This window comes from Corvus kubaryi, unplaced genomic scaffold, assembly GCF_017639235.1.
Source record: "Corvus kubaryi isolate FWS band 111438036 unplaced genomic scaffold, C.kubaryi_AGA036_p1.0 76, whole genome shotgun sequence".
Classification (NCBI taxonomy): Eukaryota; Metazoa; Chordata; class Aves; order Passeriformes; family Corvidae; genus Corvus; species Corvus kubaryi.
The window spans coordinates 10,173,519-10,187,834 of record NW_024582063.1 but is presented as its reverse complement, the minus strand read 5'-3'; the positions used below and the strand labels follow the sequence as shown (position 1 = coordinate 10,187,834).

Genomic DNA, 14,316 nt, shown 5'->3' with positions numbered 1-14,316 from the left:
GGGGACCCACATGCTGCCATCCCCATTTTGCCAGTGGGGAAATGGCAGTGCAGCGTGGTGAAGGATGTCACCTCTCTGTGGCACTGAGCACCTGTGCATTTCTGCTGGGGTCTTTTGGCATCATGGCTGCTCGGTGCTCAAAGGAAACCAAGTGAGGGTGCACCTGGTTTTGTACTTTAGGCACAGGGATTTACCTTCAGCAGAATCACTACAGGAGAGGTAGGCAAACATGAAAACTGTTTGCTTCAAATCCTTTCATTCCTGTTGTATCTCCCCCCAGGTGCCTGGATTGAAAAATTAAGCATTGGTTGTTTATTTAATAGTATTCTCTTGTCTGCCGTTTCACCACTGCACATTTCTGACCTTTTCCAGCCTGGCACTGGACTCAGAGGCTTCTGGGCTTCGTGGGCAGGACGCTGAAAGCGCTAAAAGAGTGTGAAGGGATTGGTTTGGCTGGTTTTTTAGGTCCTTCATTCACAGTTCTTACTCTAGGCAGACGCTTAGAACTTTTCAGGTTGCCAGATGGGAGGTCTCTCTTCTGCCCTAGTGACTCATGGGCTGGCTGGATTGCAGGTCATGTCATCTTTTCTTAGTAGTGCTGTGGCAAAGTGTTTGTTCAAGCCTGAGTCCATCCTGACTGTAAATTTTATTGACAATTTTAAGGTTGCAAATTTGTTGGCTAGGTGTGTGGTATTCTTTCGTCTGATCCCAAGAATGCCAGGCTGTGTTATGTTTACCTATATTATAAAAACACCTTGGTTGCTTTGGAAGGTTGGTCTGTAAAGGAGTTAGGAAATTAAATATACTTTTTCGGGGTAGGCATCATTTAAACTTGAGCATGAGAGTTTTGTTCCATCCGTTTCTTGCATGCTTTACTGTTTTTAAGAGAGGCTGCATGCTGACAGTTTCTTGGCCTGGAGATAAAAAGCGCTGCTTACCCAGGTTTGATGGTCTGATGGAAAATTGTCTCCACGATGTATGACACCGCTGGGATTATTTCTAGCCATTACCATTGGTCTCATTTTACAACTGTTCACATTATGTAATTTGATGCTCATTTAATTTAATGAGAGGATGCTGCAGACTTACTTATGACTCTGCAGGACAACCTGTATGCTTTGGCCACCTCTGTTAGCCCTGGCAGAGGAGGAAGAGCATGTTTCTTACAGGGCATGTTACAGTATCTTTAACACCTTTATTATCCACACTTCCCAGATTGCCACAAATGGGAGAGCGACTTGCCTGGGGTGTAGATTATACTGGAATGGCAAGAGAAGTTTAAGGTTTTTTTTTTCTTGAACTGGCTATTAGACTTTTGTTGTAAGGTTATCAGGAGGTATTAATGGACTTTTCCTTTTGTTGCAGATGGAATTTCATGACTTGCTGTATTTTGAATAGGACGAGGAGATGTGTCTGATAAGGTAAGAGAGAGGGTAAGATAAACATGTTCCTACACAAAACTGTCATACTAGTTGGTTTCTTGGGTTGAGGATAATATTTTTTTCCCTGGTAGAACCCCGCAAATAATTGCAGTAATTATTTTTAAGTTAAATCTGCCTCTAAGCCTCTGAGCAGAGACCATCTCTGTTCTATACAGCTTCTGACCCAGTCCTTTCTCCTGGTGAACTGATGCACAAAGACCAGAAGACAAAACTTACACCCTTTCAGGCATAGGGGTTAGCAAGATAGTCATGCTATTATTTTACAGCTTTTTTTTTAAAGTAACAGAGGGTGTGGAGAAGTTTTTCTTTAGTTTTGGTATATTGCTTCCCACCACATCCCCACCCCTGATATTTAAAAGTTCAAAAGATCTTCAAACTGTTTTAACTTCTACACTTTAAAACTTGTTTTTCTTGTTGCAGTACTTTTAAATTTGGACTGTTTTTTATTAGGACAGAGCATATATTAATAGAAATGCTCTAGATTTGAATTTGAAATTAATATTTGCTGTCACTAATGTGCTGAAGGAAGCTGCAAGTTTGCTGATCTTTTAAAATTAATTTTTAATAGTATTTTTAAAAGGCAGTGTTTAGATGGATACTTTTTTCCTTTCAGTTTCTGCTTACGAGGTTTCCACTGTTAGAGAGGAGTAGATGTCTCTAAAACTCTTTAAGTGTTGGGAGAACCATATTCAAACAACAAACAGCCAATCACAAAAGTAATATTATTACCTAGGGGTTGTCACTGTCTTTCAGTGTACAATCCACACTGCAACTATCTAGCTCTATCACTTGTGTGTTTCATTTTTGTCTCCCACTTCTTCTTGAGTTCTGTACCATTTACAGGCTTCAGAAATCCCTATTGTTCTTTTTGGCTCTTGGTTGGAAAGTGTCATGGAAACAGCTAAATGTGTGCTGCCATTGTATGAGGATCAGAACTAAATGACTTTTTCCTTGGATTCAGACATTTAGGTCGTGTAGATGCTCTTGAGGTTTTTTGGTTTGTCAGTTTGGTTTTTGGTTTTTTTTCATTTAAGTTTTAATTTCCAAGTAGAGTTGGCCTTTGGAGGGTGGCTGCTCAAGCAAGAACTGAAAACTTTGAATGGCTCTTGGCACTGTGTGGAGTATGTAAGAATCAAAGACTTGGTGGCTGCCTGTTTTTTTTTTTTGCAAGTGTTAGACATTTTGTCCATTCAAACCACCCTCTTTCATGCCACTGTTGGATTGTGTTATGAATATTTTATCTAAAGGCTTTCTCTCTACACGAAGGTGGTCTGGTGTGTATAGTTGGTAGCACACAGCTCTCCAGGTGAGAGCTTGCAGTCTGCAGCACTGTTACACAAAGCACCTCGCATGCATACCTCAGTTTGTTATGTAAACAAGCTGCTTCACCTGCACGTGTTCCAACCAGTCCTCCTGTACTCCAAGAACGGGTAATTAAAATTGTTTTCAGGACTTCTTAGAGCTTTCAGCCCAACATGCACTGGCACCCCTCTGCACCACCCCATCACACTGTGCCAGTGGCAATACTGTGGCTGCAGACTGAGCAGTGCCCGCTGTGGCATTGGCACCAGCGTGCGTGTGCTCTTGTTGAAAAGAAGCACAGCCAGAATGAGACAGGTAGAAGTGCTCGTGTTCAGGCTGCTTTGTTCAGATTCAGTTCACTGAGAAGTCTGTCCAGTGTCAAAGCAATGCTGGGGGCTTCAGTGTGCGTCAGCAATTGGGACAGGACAATTTGGTGAGACAACAGTTTAGTCACAGTCATTCAGCTGCTAGTATTTCCTGAAGACATTATTCTCATGTATTATATAAGTATTTTATAGTGTACATATATTACAGTGTTTAATTTTATGTACTGCTCTCTTCTGTGGAGTAAATATTGATAAATCTGTGTGCTGTAGCAAGGGCAGCTCTTGTGGCACAGCAGCTGATTGCTGTTGTACTGTCTCTGCCAGTGCAAGCTCACTCTCCCCTTTCCTCCTTAAACAACCACAGAGGAGGCTCTGTTTCTAGCAAGTTCTGCAGCTTGAGGCTGTGACACCTCCTCTCACCACTGCTTTATTGCCAGCCCCAGGCACGTGCAAATTGTCAGCTAGGTCCCAGCAACTGGACTGGTTTTAAAGTGAGATTCTGTGATGAAGAAGTAGCACTTCCCACTGGCTCTTGTCTTTCACCTCTAGAAGGAAATATTCTATCCTCATTTTGTGTGATACCTTCTCAGTGTAAAATTAAATTCTGAGCCACGAATGGGTGTATCTTGCTCTCCTTTCTCTGAGGGGGCTTTGTTTATCCTTTCCCAGCAGCCTGGGCTGGAGAAATGCTACTGTTCCACTCCTGGTCCTCCTGTGTTGCAAGAAGTGTCTGTCCTGGTCATGTTCCTTCTCAAGGCTGCAGGTGTCACTCATTCTTTCAGCTATCTCTAACTACTAAAGCGGTCATCAGCGATAGTTCGTTTATTTAACTTTTTAACCTTTTGCTTCCTTTCTGCATTTCTTCTCCCCATTTCCATTTAGGTTTTCATCCTTGCAGACAGTCATCTGGATTCTGCCCCAAACATGCCCTCAGGTCTTGACTGTGCCTCCTATCAATGTTTTCCCTTGGTTGCTTACAGTTTTCATGGATATTTCCTGACCCATTCCCTTCTGTTTCTTCTTCTGGAGGAATCAGTCTGAAGCACTCTCATGTTTCTTGCTGCCATTGCAATTAAAGGGGTTTAGATCCCATTTAAAACAACAATAGATGGTCCAGTCTGTGCAGAAATAATCTGGTTTTAATGCCAGCCATGGTGACTTCCTTATAATGTCTGGCTTTTGGCATCTGTTCTACTGATTATGTGATGGAGTAGAATAAAAAAAATGAATAATAGCTCTTTTAATATTCCTGAAGCCTAGTGATGAAATTATGAGACTTGGCAAGCTTGCAACAATGTTGATAGGTGCCAGACCTCTCACCCAATATTTTCTTTTCCTTCCCCCGTATTTCCCTGTGCCTTTATCTTGCTTCCTTCCGAGCAACTCGGAGCACTTGTGAATAGCAAGTCCAGTTTCGCATGAGGTCTGCCCGACAGCTCAGGTCATAAATACAAAATCGTTCTATAAGGCCTAATCTATTTTCAGAGGTACGTTTATGAGATAAAAATTACTTTAATCGCTGAAACAGCATTGTGTCATTTTTGAAAGGAAATGACAAGGAAGTAACTGTTATCAGGGTTATTTTCACCCACCATTAGCTTAGACCTGACAAATGGTGTCTGCAAGGTCTCTTGTCTTAACAGTTCCAAATTAGGCTGCCAATTAATATTGACTATCTAAAAAGCAGTAGGTTGATGTATATTCTATTATTAATAGCTGTTAATGCCCTTCATAATAGTAATCTGTTTTGCAAACATTTTCTGGCCGTTCTTTTCTAACGAGTCTTGGCAGTGAAACCCCCGATTTTACACATGCAGAACCACAGTAACTCGCTGAAGTGTTTGTGTGGGTTTTGGGTTTTTTTTTCATTTTGGGTGTGTTTGTCTTGTTTACTGGGAGTAACGCCTGGTTGTGATGAGACCAAATAGATGCAAAGTCCAGCAATTATTTCTGTCCCAACTGGTACATTGCGGTATGAGTTTAATAATTTCCTTTGACATTACCTGTGAATATTTTTGTCTCTGCAGAAGCCATCTTAGGAAAACTTTCACAATAAGAAAAGTAATTAGAATAAAATGGTAACAGGTAATTTGAGTTTCTTTTCTTGTGTTGTTTAGCTGTTATGTCACAATATGTGGAAAGTACCTGGAAAGCACAGGGAGAGAAATGGGAAATATCATGCATGAGGAAAAGCCTCTAGATAAGAGTGTGTAGGGGGAGAATATATACATAAATGTAGACATCAAGGTAAATGCTTTTTCCTTTTCTTTTTCTTCCAGAAAATTTGAATATTTGCACAATCTGATGTTGCAAGTTTTAAATGCTTAACACTTCTAAAAGAATAAATTACTTTAGTGCCTGAATTCATAGATAGCTGTCAGCTTCAAAGGATCAAGTGAGTTGGAAGGAATGTCTGGAGAACTCAGTATAGGCAGGTATCAGGCAGAATATAGAAACGAGGGAAGTATATTCATCTAATATAACAGAGACCTAGATGTAATTTTATATATAAATTAAGACTAATTATGCTACAAAAAAACCAGACTTCTGTGGTTCTGCTTTTAGTGTAAATGTAGGATACTCACTTCCCCCTCCCCATCTCTGTCACACTGGATTTCTGAAGCTGCTTGTTACAAGAATCATGTGGCTTCTGTAAAAATTAAGATGAAAAATTCACCAATTTAATACTTTTCCACCTACCCTTACAAAAAGGACTACCTTTGGCTTTGGAATATCCTTGTTGTGAGCTTGGCTGGCTCTGTAAGATGTAAGTAACTTTGCACTCTTGACTAAGCAATTAAGAGAAACTGAAATCAGTACTATAAAATGCCCATTAAAGCTATAGGGATGAGATGGAAAGAGCCATTTCAGCTTCTGCTTGAGAAGTGATCTGCAGCTCCCCTTGGGGTGCGTAAAGCATGAAGATGAGGTGTAGCTGAGGTGCTTGCTGCTTGTCTTCCACTCCCCCCAGTGAGCCAGGGCAGGGTACTGAACCTGGCCACAACCACTGGCTTAGACTTCTCCCTGGGGTTATTTTTCCGACCTAAGTTCTCTGGGCTTCAGGGGGAGCACAGGCACAAGGGGGTGTCAGGGCAGCTCCTGGGGTTACAGCTGCCCCTTCAGGGTGGGCACCCACTGCAGCAGGACTATGGGGTGACGGGAGCATTGCTGCTGGTGCTCATCCCTGAGCCCACCACCCTGGCTGGACACACCCTCCTTTCATCCTTCTCTGATGATGGTGGTGTGACTGGAGCTGGCAGATGGGGAGTGGGGAGCAGGTGACCCTCCCCTTGGGGGCACACAGGGTACCAGCTCTGTGGCTGTGGACTGGCTGCCAATTTTAGGTGATTGAAAATAGCGCTGGCAGCCAGAAACTTCCAACTGCAGCTCTGCTAATGACTGGTGTTGTGGTTTTGGGCAACTCCCTTGGTTGTCTTTGAGTCAGCTCCCCGTTCAGTAAAAAGAGGATGATACTTACCAGTGAAATGATTAATTATTCTTCTTCAGATGTCAAGGTCCTGCCATGTATTGTTACCCTTGGTATGGACAACCTTCTGTGCTTTTTTTAAGCCTGGCTTGAAGAACATTACATATTGTAGGGACTATTTTGTTTCGTTTTGTTTTTTCCTTTTTTTCCTGTCAGTTGATGAAATGGATCCAATTGACTCTCAATACCAAAGTGCCAACCACTGCTACCACTTGGCCCTTCTCTTCCTCTTTTCCTTTCTCTCTGCATCTCCCTCTTGACTGTCCATTCTTCATATCAGACCTTTCCTAAATTAAAGACAGAGTGCCAGATAAGAGTTAAAAGGAAAATTTTAGTTGAGGCTCCTAGCAGTGAGGTTAAGGGTTTGTTACAGGTGTAGTGAGACACAGAAATGTTCTGATTTTTTCTCTGAAACCTGTTCCGTGTGAAGGTTGTGCAGTTTCCAAGCTCAGACTGGGCTGCCAACTTCAGACGTGCTAGTAACTTGATGGTTTTTAAAAAATATAGAAAACAAACAAGTCCAAAAATAATATTTTGGGGGGAGGGGGGCTGAGTGAAAAATTTCAAAATTCATACATGAGATTAAATTTAATTTAAACCCCCCCCTAGATATTTAAATTAAAGGACAATATTAGTTAAGGTACCCAGAGAGAGCTCAGAGAACACCCAAAGCTAGTTTACTGTTAATCTCCCACAAAAAATGTTCTCTTTGGGTTCATGAGTGGCCTCCAGCTGGAGGTGGTAACTTCCTGCTCCAGGTGGAAGAGAGGAAGGATTGAAGGAGCTGAGAGGAATCCATATTCCACCCAGTGGGATGCTGGGGCTGTAAGGGGCAGGCAGCTCTCAGTGCTCCTGCTGGGTGCCTGTCTGCAGCCCAGGCAGCCAAGCACACTGGGTGGGACTCTTGTTCACTCTCTGGTGGCCCTCGTGATGCTCAGACAGTAGCCAGGGCTCCTGTGACTTGTGGACTTCATAAACCCCAAAAAACGGGCTTCAGTTTTAGAAAACATAGTATTTGAAGTACATTCAAAGGCGTCAGTCCCCAGAATGAGCCTCTGGTGTCTGTTCATCCTGCCCTGCTAGAGCCGATCATGAACTCTCACTCAGTGATTTCTATAGCAAGTCCGTAACTTCTGGTGTTACCTTACAGAGATGTCCTTTCCTGACTATAAATGACAGTAGGAGGCCTGTCCCATATTTTTTTCTCTGTATCCATGGAGGTATGTAGTACAGTACCTGGATATAGTATAATGCATGGTGCTTTTGTTAAATACAAGTTGCTGTCATTAAGTTAAAAAGTGGAGACATATATGGATTTCATAAACTTTGTTTCTCAAATCTGCCATTTCCATGCTTGGAAATCACTTCATGTGCCTCGTTTATGCACAGAAAAATTTGAATCTCCAGCACCAATTAACATTAGGTAGAGCAACAGAACAGTAGATGGCTGTCTGTCCTGGAGCTCTGGCAAAAGCCTTGAATACCCTGAATGGAGGCCATGGAGGACTTTGAAGACAAATGAACTTTGATTTTAATATTCTGATGGTGCGTGGGGAGCAGCAGGTGCTTCTGAAGAGTTGTGCTCCAAGAGCCATGCTTGTTGGAGTTACCTGAATGCAGAGGTCTGTATTTCTGAATGGATGGCACTGCTGCAAAGTGGGAAAGATGGAAATGCCAAAGGAATTGCACAAGATTTTAGTCAGCTTGACAAGATAGAAAGTGGTTCTTGGAGAAACTGCATTTAGCCAGCTTGCTGTCAGTGAATTTCTGAGCACACTACGCATTATATCAATCAAATGTAATTATGTACAGTCAGGCAGAGAAGATTAATTCTGAATTCTTCAAAACCTTTTCATCTGACCAGAAGCATCTTTTGGGGACCTAGTTTTGGCTAATGTATTCTTTATCTTCTGAGTAAATTTTGGTAGAGACATTTAGCCATTTTGTTGGTAAGTCACTGATAACCATTATCCTCTTGGATAAGCCAAATATGCAGACTGTTTAAACACTTGATATAAGATGTATTCTCTGAATCTTTCACTGTTCTTTTGGTATTTTCTTTTCCAAAGTGAATGGACCAGAAAAGCATGTTGCCCTTGTTGTTATTGTTTCTTAGATAACACTTTTCCTCCCTGCCTTGCTCTTACCCATCCAGAGGTTATGTTTCCTCGCTTAGCTGCAGGTTTGTGCAGGAAATTTAGTGTCTAGATGGTGCCTGCTGTGACCCTTAGTCATTTTTTACAGGATTGCTGCCTTCCCAAATGCAGTTCCCCAAGGGTATCTCTCAGAGTTCTTTATTTTTTTTTTTTTTTTTTTTTAATTCCTAGAAGTTTGTAATTTTGTGTTATGGCTGTATTAAAACCAGCTGGTGCTCTGACAAACTATACCTAGCTAAAAATACACTTTACCAGAAAGTAGCCTTAATAATTTTTTTTATCATTGTTCCAGGTTTCATGTTCTGTACAGATGAGAAGAACTGATTTCATTTTTTCTTTCTGATCCCTGGTAATGGCTATGGACAGCATCCCATTAGGCCCCCAAAATGCCAAGAAAAAAATAAGAAGTAGTACATGGTGTCATTACAAATAACACAGGATTTTGTATCACTGAACTTCTTGTACCCTGCAGTTTAGGTCTGTGTGAACATAATTACAGCTTTGAATTCTTTCTTTTAAATATTGCATGTATGTGGGGGAGTAGTTGTTTTGTTTTTGCTAAGTAGCATTTTTCCAGACAATTGCATTCATACCACTTGTGTTCTTTTTTGAAGGTTAAATTTAATATTGATAGGGTTTTTTGGTCTAGTTTTTATATGAGATTAAGTACCAGACAGTTGCACATTTACCATCAACTAATAGTCAAAAGGTACAGTCTCACAAAGACTTGGCTAAAACTAAATGAATAGTTCTCAATTTCCTGTGGGTGTGGGGTTTTGTGTGTGTGTGTGCACTGCTTACCAATAAGGAATGGAGCAACTTTCTTCTGAGATAGCTATGTTGCCAACTTTTATACTGCTGAAGTAATTTTTTTAAACAGGAGGAAGAAAAAAAAGTTCATAAATTGTCAAAAGGAATTTGACTGCAAAGTGTGCCAGCAGGGTTGGGTCTGTTTTTCCTCCTCCATTTTATCAGGAGGGAGGTAGGCTTTTGTGCTTTATTGCCCTTCTGCTTTCAGATGGTGAGCCCTCACAGTATACTGCTTTCATGATTTATTCCAACAGTTGCCTGTGAGTGTAGTGTTTGAACACAGCTCATGGAGATTAAAAAGGTCAAGACTTTTACTTTCAATGAGATGTCGTACTCGAGTAACCTCCTTAGGGCAGTGTGAGAAGGCTGGGGGATTTGAGCGATGATACCCTCCCACCAAAGGCATCTTCTGCTGGTCAGGAAATGTTCTGTCTGGTCTGTTACAGGTTCAGATGAATTTTACCTCTAATACATACTAGTGTTGTCACTTTAATCCTGTTCATTGCTAGGTGTTATTCTAATGATGGCATGGTATTTCTTTTACAAAGGAAAATGTGCACTCTCTGGCCCTTTTCCTAGTCTGTGCTGTTAAAAGACAGGGAAACGAGTAGACCTGACTGTATCCCACTTAAACTGCCTCTGGGTTTCTTGAGTAGACAACTTGGAAGAACAAATTATCTCCTGTCCTTTTTCTCTCTCTGCTTTCTTCTCCTGACTTGCAGCTTAAAATATCATCCCCTTTTGTAGCCTTAAGAGAGGTGGATGATTAAGTCTTCATTACAAGTATTCTCTGAAGTTGAATTAGTTACACCATCAATCCCACTAACAGAGCCCAGTGGAAGTAGAGCTTTTTGACGCCATGCTAGGAGGATATGCAACAAGCTTTCACTGATTGAAAAACGTGCTTGGGATATGCCTGTGTAGCTTGCCGTGTAACTTTTTCCTTTGATGATCTTTTGGATGGCCCATGCTGCCTAGAAAATTTGGTATTTCTACCAAGAGAGGTGGTTGAAGAACTCTCCAGGGATGTCTGCATTATCTCTCTAGCTATTGTTAAATGTGTGCTCCATGTGTCACTGACTCAGGGAGCAGCTGTTGTTCCTCACTTCTGGTTTGAGGGTTGGAGCCAGATGAGGCTGTGTTCTTGCTTCTCCAGTTTTCAGACATGGTGTGAGGGAATGAAAGGAATAAGATGGCATGCTCTGAATACCCTGATGAAGAGTGAGTCTTGAAACTATTTGTAGCTCTGATTATTTGACACACAAAAGGAGGTGAAAACTATTGTTTAATGTAGACTTCAGCAGGATCAGTAGTTAAGTATCATCTGTAGGATGATCTGAAATTCTGACATTGGTTTCTGGTGAGACCTGGTATTACATGAGGTTTGAGTGAAAGTAGTAATGGCCACTGCTCAGCAAAATCATAGGTGACAGTGGTTAATACAAGGTATTCTCTTATGTTATTAAAGTGCTTTTATTAAAACAAGAAAGATGACTGTACGGCCAGATGTTGATGGATCCTGGTGCAAGAATCGAAGCAAGCAATACTCTTTAGGCACTAGTGAGTCACATACAGTTTGGAGATCCTGTGCTGTCTGTCATGCAAGACAAGTTCATATTTGCATAGGCTGCCTTTTTTTTATGCATGGCTTTTGTTTTCACTACTGATTAAATTTTAAATTATTTGCTTATGTTTTTAGCTGTTGATGTAATATTAAAGTGTTAATCCTTTTCTGATTGCTTGTTGTGTATATTTACTTCTTATTAAAGAAATACTTTTTTATTTAATTGTAGAATAGTAGCTAAAGAATAGTAGAAAGTGAGAGATAGGCCTTCTATGTTACTTTTCTCCTATTTAAAACAAATTGAGACTTATGTGATATTTACTAGCAGTCTCTTGCTGATCTAGAGAAATTATTTTTAAAGATCAGGTCCTGAAAGTATTCTTTTCATTTGGAAGGGGTTAACATGAGCTTTTCATGTTCAGCCAATGTGGCTGGGACATAGAAACACAACCATACAGATTGCTGTAGGTGAGAATGTGGTTTGTATAAGTAGTTTTCTTAGCAGGTGATGAACTCGTTCCTTAATCATTTAATTACTTAATTTCAGGAAATCTTTTGGGGGGAAGAAAATGTCTGGGAAGTTCTGCCAGAGACCTGCATAGATGTGGTAATAGAGAAACAAAAAGATGATGACATCCAAAGTTGGATGCAGGGCAGGAAGCGCTGGAGAAAGGGTTGGCCAGAAATGCTGAAATACAGAATTTAGGGAGGCAGGACATGAGGACTTCTGGTGGTCAGCCCAACAGCAAGTCACTGTAGCTTCAGAGTTTCCACCTGTGTGAGACAATTTATAATACAGATCTCAGAAGTGCTGTGAAAGTAATTAATGCTTTCAGTGGAAGATCACAGGATGCTTTGAATAAAGCTTTACAAAAGTGCACAGTGTTCTTACACACAAACTATTTGGTATTAATAGTACCTCTTAAATGACAAGGAAAGTGAAATGTGCCAGATTTGTGAAGCTGGAGAAATGTTTGCTCATTATTTTGAAACAGATAGAAAGTGCAGATGGAGAAGGGAGGATTGAAACCTAGGTTTGGAGCAGAAAGTCCTATGGGCTGTCATCAAGGATGTGGTTTGGAAAACCTTCGTTTTGTTACCTTGTGTCTGTCAATTGGCTTTGTAGGTGGCTGAGCATGTTTCTGAGGAGGTTGAGGGGGAAGAGTTCGTCAGTGCAGAGTAATGGAGGGCAGAGGAAGCTGCTGTGCGAACTCTCTATTTGAAGATGTGGCAAACCAGGAACTGCTATAGTCCTTTTCTGAAATAGGAAATACATGCAGCCACAAAAGACAAGTGACTGGCTGGAGCCTATAATAGAAATATGAAGTTGCAAGAAGTAGTCTTTCAGCCTGCTTTGGTGTTTGGATAAATACTTCAAAAGCTGAAAAAAAGGCCGATGTGCCACCTTGCCTGCAGAATTACAACTGGCAACATTTTAACCTGCATGTGCACAGTACAGTTATGTTTTCACAGAATCAAAGAATGTTTTGGGTTGGATGGGAGCTTAGGGATCATCTAGTTTGAACCCCCCTGCCATGGGCAGGGATAGCTTCCACTAGACCAGGTTGCTCAGAGCTCCTTTCAACCTGGCCTTGGACACTTCCAAGGATAGGGCATCCATAGCCTCTATGGGCAACCTCCTTCCAGTGCCTCACCACCCTCACAGCAAAGAATTTTTTCCAGAAGTACAGTGATGCCTTTATCCATGCTGCTTGATGTCACCAAGATGCAGGGACTCTTCATAGTGGGGGATCATTGCTGCCCTGTTCCCAGCTTTGGAGCGTCTCTGTCTTGTCCATGCTCCAGTTCTCCTCTGCCACAGGCTTGATGTGGGCTTACAAAAATGGTTTGGTTTGCTTGAAACCAGCTCACAGAGAACAGGAAAGATTCCCATTGTCTCAGATGGCTGGAGCTTCGTGCTGTATTTCAGTTGAGTTGTTAACAGTGAGGTGTGACCTTTCTGTGAGCAGGTGAGAAGTGAAAGTTCTGCCTCTCCCTTGCTTGGATACTAGCATGCTCAGAAATGAGGAAGTAGCTTTAACTTTGTGATGGAGGCCAAAGCACTAAAAAAAACCCCAAACCCACTTATTCAGAGAAGTGAGTCCTCAGCTTGATTATTTAGGAATAGCTACATGATGGTCAGGGTGTGTTCTCCTGATGGACTAGTATGGCCAATGAAACATTTCATTTTTAAATGAGCCGTGGTAGATATGTTCCAATATCCTAGGGAAGGCTTTGTGGCTAGTGATTAATTCTGGTAATTAATTCTGCTGTTGGGCTAGTGTTCAACAAATGACTGCACAGGTTTTACTTAAGCAACACTAACCTGAGGAGTTGTGTTGAAATTTCTTTGACCTTTGTTAAGAAGTTAAAGCTCTATTGAAGTTTAGCCTAGGAGAACACCTTTAGGTCTACATTATATTCCTGTTCTGTGAATAGATCCATATGGGAAAAACAGCACTGAGCACTTGGGTCTGGCATCTAGACCCTTGCTTATAAAGGGAATCCTCTCATACAAGCTGTAACATCAGCTGACTTCACCACCTCTGGCTCTGCTGTGACAATGGGTTCAGATTCTTCTGCTCCTGCTCCCCTTTGTGCTGCTTTTCCAGCACACCACTGCAATGCTGGTGCCATTTGTCTAAAAGATGAAGTGCACTTACTCTAGAAAAGTGAAAGTAGTACAACTGAATTGCTACTTTTGTCTATAAATATTACTGCTATTTAATAATGATGATAGAAATTCTCTTTTTTTGGGCTGAAAGCAGAAGCAGCACTATGTTCTGACTCAAGTTCAACCACAGGGATTTTTTTTATAGTCATTAAACGCCTTATTGTATTTTAAAAAAACAAAACAAATATTTTTGCTTTGGAAGAATGAGTATCTGATATGACAGCATAGAGCAGAAGTTTATTATGCATATGCAGTTGAAATAAGTTAACTTGTTTAAACTGTATTGTAGACGCAGTGCTTCTGCATTTGAAAAAGTTTCATGACTTCATATAACCATATCAACATGTTTCCATAGTTAATTTCCAGCCTACAATTGTATTATCCCTTGTCTAATGGAACATCATAATATTAAGTAAACTAATAACCCTAATGTTAATGTTGCTGATGCTTTATTAGATACTACATAAAGAAAAAAACCAACCAAACACCAAAACAACAACAACAAAACAACAAACTGCAATCCTGCACTGACTTAACCAGGGTATGTTTTAACTC

At 41.0% G+C, this 14,316-nt stretch overlaps 1 protein-coding gene across 6 annotated transcripts in view; it reads left to right on the top strand.

The window, feature by feature from the left end:
• The window catches only part of TRERF1 (transcriptional regulating factor 1), an 89,075-nt gene that overhangs the window by 15,153 nt on the left and 59,606 nt on the right, over positions 1-14,316 (top strand). For all 6 annotated transcript variants that reach the window (XM_042051799.1, XM_042051803.1, XM_042051801.1 and 3 more), the window contains exon 2: positions 1,366-1,421. The gene's annotated coding sequence lies outside the window, so the exon portion shown is untranslated. The remainder of the gene's footprint in view (positions 1-1,365; positions 1,422-14,316) is intronic.